Source organism: Etheostoma spectabile, unplaced genomic scaffold (assembly GCF_008692095.1).
Source record: "Etheostoma spectabile isolate EspeVRDwgs_2016 unplaced genomic scaffold, UIUC_Espe_1.0 scaffold00018702, whole genome shotgun sequence".
Classification (NCBI taxonomy): Eukaryota; Metazoa; Chordata; class Actinopteri; order Perciformes; family Percidae; genus Etheostoma; species Etheostoma spectabile.
Window position 1 is genome coordinate 14,998 of NW_022604411.1, and position 4,216 is coordinate 19,213.

General features: G+C 41.8%; 1 long non-coding RNA gene across 1 annotated transcript; it reads right to left on the reverse strand.

Annotated features, from left to right (window-relative positions):
• Nucleotides 1-303: 303 nt before the first annotated feature.
• LOC116681740 (uncharacterized) lies at nucleotides 304-1,786 on the reverse strand. The gene is made up of 3 exons (XR_004330085.1): nucleotides 1,571-1,786; nucleotides 529-661; nucleotides 304-407 (listed from the first exon to the last, which is right to left on the reverse strand). It is a non-coding gene; the product is annotated as an uncharacterized LOC116681740 (long non-coding RNA).
• Between the last annotated feature and the right edge of the window lie 2,430 nt (nucleotides 1,787-4,216).

A 4,216-nucleotide genomic window follows, 5' to 3' on the forward strand; every position in this document is an offset into this window, starting at 1 on the left:
CTCTGAGTTATCAGACCGTCCTGAACTTCAGTGTCCTTGGCCTCACCATCTCCTCCTCCCGTGCTCACTGTAGCATATCTGACTAAGATAGCCCTGTCTGTTCTCTCCCTCCTAGCTGTAACCCAGCTGCAAAGCATAATGTATAATATGTCACACATACACACACTCTTATTTAGTCTTTGGTTAATTCAGTATATACTTTAAGCCAGCTTTTACGTGGCCGTTCCTGAGTGCCCTGTTCATCACCACCTCAGTCATTGTATTATTTTCCCACATCTTCCTTCTGGAGGCTCTATACACCTCGTCTTCCTTCTGGAGGCTCTATACACCAGGTCTTCCTTCTGGAGGCTATATACACCTCGTCTTCCTTCTGGAGGCTCTGCTCATTCAGTTTTCAGTGTGGATACCTTTGTAGTTCCAGTAAAAGACAAACATGTAGTTAAGGCACGGTAGATCACAATTAATTATATTAATATATGAGCTAATTTATGAGACACACACTAAATTATTTATTTAAATTAATAATACCTGCTTGTCTCTAAAAAACTGATATTCCTCAAAGTGTGAACAGCAGACGTGACTTTTCGTGGTTCCATTTGCTGGTCTCTCTCTCCTCATGTTCACCAACCATTGCTTCAGCCTGGCCTCATCAAAAGGAAGTCTGTTAGGACAGAAATTCATGTTGTGCATTTAGAACTCACATCCCAAAAGGTGTACATACTATCAATTTACACTAACAAGGCACCACATCTGCTGTATGCATCTGTAATGAAAATGATTGAAATGTATATTTAATAGATTAATATAATGTCATACCCCAACGAATCGTAAAATAATGTCTAATTGTTTCATGTGCGCCATTTTATCGCTAACAATCTGACCCACTCCCCCACCCGGAGACCTCCGTCTCCAAGTCAACGCGCTCCCTCCCGCAGCTTAGTCCGTGTGGTGATGGTGATGCTGGGTGGGTGCTGCCGCGGCGAGGGGGACAGGGTGCCCGGTAACCTCTCGCCCAGAAAGATCCGCAGCCCCGACTGGGGTGGGGTGTGCAGGCCTCGCCATGGCCGTCTTTCGCCCGCCTCCGGGTAACGTTGCCCAGACTTTCGGAATACATATATTTGACTCAAAAAGCAGGTCTACGTTTGACGTACAAATCCGCCACACAAAGATATGAGGGTTATGTCTGAATCACACGCTGTTCCACAGCTGATCTTACCCCGTGCTAACAGGGTTTATGAATTTGCAATATAATGTTAGCTACATCAGGCTTTGATTTTAAGCTAACGTTACCATTACATGCGCATCGATTAGCACTCATACCACCTATTACAGATCAACAGATCACAGGCGAGATCGGTGCATACCTTCTGTATTCGACTGTAACATTAAATATATTTTAATATACGTTATACATAGACTGCATGCGTTTATACGGTCTGCATAGCCTTATTAGTTAGCCCGCTAGCTTGCTTAGCAAGGTGCAATCTAGAAGCTAGCTAACTGATATTAATTGAGATGCTAACGTTGGCTAACGAAAAACTGTATTAAAACAAAATATAATTTTACTTACCGGAAAAACTGAACTGCCGATTCCTTTGAGTGTCTTGCCGTGCAACCGACCGCTGAACAAGATATTATTATCCGACCAAAATGTCACAGCCACAGCGATGAAACAGTCAACCCCCAAAATGAAGTTCAGGTGCCGTGGACAAGCTTTGCTAACACTCTGTCATGATTGACAGGCCGAGAACTGTCAATCACATCATAGCCACGCCCTAAAACACCCCCCGGCTTTATCGCCCGATTTTAAATCAACGAGACCGTAATTTCAAAAATGAACATCATTCTGTATTGCAGAATACTTAGAACTAGCGATCGAGACCATAAACTCATTATGAAGCTGTTTACTGAGGTAATAAATCAAGTGAGAAGTGGCTCATTTCGCCATAGACTTCTATTGAAACCAACCTCTTTTGCAACCACGCGTGTCGCCCTCTGCAGGAATTCAGATAGAATGCAGGTTTAAGTTACTTCCGCAGTGGTTGCACTTTTCGAAACCGGATGCTCTGTCCACTTATATTAACGGTCTATGTGTGCTAGTTAGCATCTCAGCTAGCGCTACATGCGCGCTAGCATTAGCGGCTAGCGCTTAGCGGCTAACGCTTAACATGGTAGAACAATCGCTCACCAATGCGTTTCTTCATCAGGGAGGCGTCACGTCTCTCCAACTGCACGCCCAAAGGTCCAGGGCTCCCCACTAGACCGTCTCAAGCGGTTTTTAATCCCTCTTAGCAACTTTTGTCAATATATATTCACAAGGTAGGTATCGTTCAACACGAGGGTTTTGCTACGTTCTCCCAGCAGCTCAAAAGGAAGTGAACTCTGCTCCGTGCAGGTCAACAGTCCGGGCTTCTTCTGATTGGCTGAGAGCACGTCTCCAACTCCTCTCCTTCAATAAAATTCCCATTTATTTTCTCTTTACCTCATTTTTGTTTTCGAGACAATTGAATGAATTGACTTCTTAATAAAGTTTCAGCTCTTTAATATAGATTTTGACCTTGGTTACACAACCTTCCAGATGATCATGGAACTCTTGGTAATTGGTGTAGTAACCAGGCAAGCGCAGGATAGAAGCCGGTGGAAGATGTTGGATGGTCTGCCTGCACTACCTCCTCCCTTCCATGTCCTGCATGGCAGTTCCCAGCCACCCAGAATTTTACCAGCTGCTTGAGTTGTCTTCGGTTACTTCAATGGAAGCACATAACACACAATGGAAGAGAGGGTAAAAGAAAAGTGTTACATCAATAAAACATATGATATGGAGACTTGGAATTGCTCAAATTAGTTTAGACAAATAGGGAGAAAAAGGTACGCATTTCTTTCTAAAAGCCTCATTTGTCCAACCATTTGTACACTTTCTGGTACAGAAATTGAAGAAGTGTCACATTACAAATATTTGGGTATTACATCATTGTCTTTTACAATGCATATCCAAGATTTAGTTAAAAAACTGAATTGAAGTTAGGTTTTTTCTTTAGAATCAAGTCCTGTTTATCTTTTGAAGTAAAAAAAACAACTGTAAATGCAACATTCTTGTCTGTCTTGGACTATGGGGATATTTTATACATGCATTCAACCTCCCAGTGTCTTCTTTTTCTTTTGGACACTGTTTTCATGGAGCCTTGAGATTCATCACAAACTTAAAATCTCTCACTCATCACTGTTTGTTGTATTCTCGGGTCGGGTGCTTCTCCCTCTCCTTCGGCGATGGATGCACTGACATCTTTTTTTATTTATAAGGCAGTGTTAGGACTTCTTCCTCCTTATTGGAACACCTACATCCTCCCGAGGTCTGCAGGGACATATCACCTGTGCTCACAGATCTGGTTTTATTGACAGTCCCTAAAGCCCGCACTGACTTTGGCAAAAAGGCTTTTAATTTTGCAGCCCCATCTGCATGGAATCAGCTTCAGAATGAACTCCATTTGAAGGAGTTGGTCTCATTTTATTCTTTTAAAGGCTTGTTAAAGGACCTTACAGAAGGGCAGTCTGTATGTCACTGTTTTTAAATTGATTTAGGACCCTGGTATTTTATGATGACGTTGTTTGAATATGAGTGAAAGTGTGTTTATGTATTTACATGTAAGTGTCTCTGTCTGAAACGTGCTGCTGCCACTTGCCAGGACACTCTTGTAAAAGAGATTTTAATCTCAAGGAGTTTTTTATCCTGGTTAAATAAAGGTTTGAAATTTACCATCAAGGCACAAGGAGGCCACAAAACAAAGTTTCTTTTAACACCTTTTTGATCACTGCATAATTCCGTGTGTTTTAAGTCTTCACTATTGTAAATGTTATGCTTTCAACAAGTTCTATAATAACTGTAGATCCTAAAAGCACAACTGAGAAACATGAAAATGATATACCTGTCTCCACAAACTGACGTAGGTAGCCAGCCATTTTGCATGTTACTTCAACAGAGCATCCATCATCATCATCCTCCTTTTCCTCTTCTCCAGGCCAGATGATGTTGTTTAGAACCATCTGAATGTATTTTTAAATATTAATGCATTAACAGTACCAAAGCAAAACAGATTAATTTAGGCATACTTTGCTAATTTTATAACAGCTATGAGCCACGTTTGTGTGCAGTGTGTTTTTGCTTCCTTCTGTGTCACCTGTGCAGAGCAACAAAGGTCTGGGTTAGATCCAGTGGACC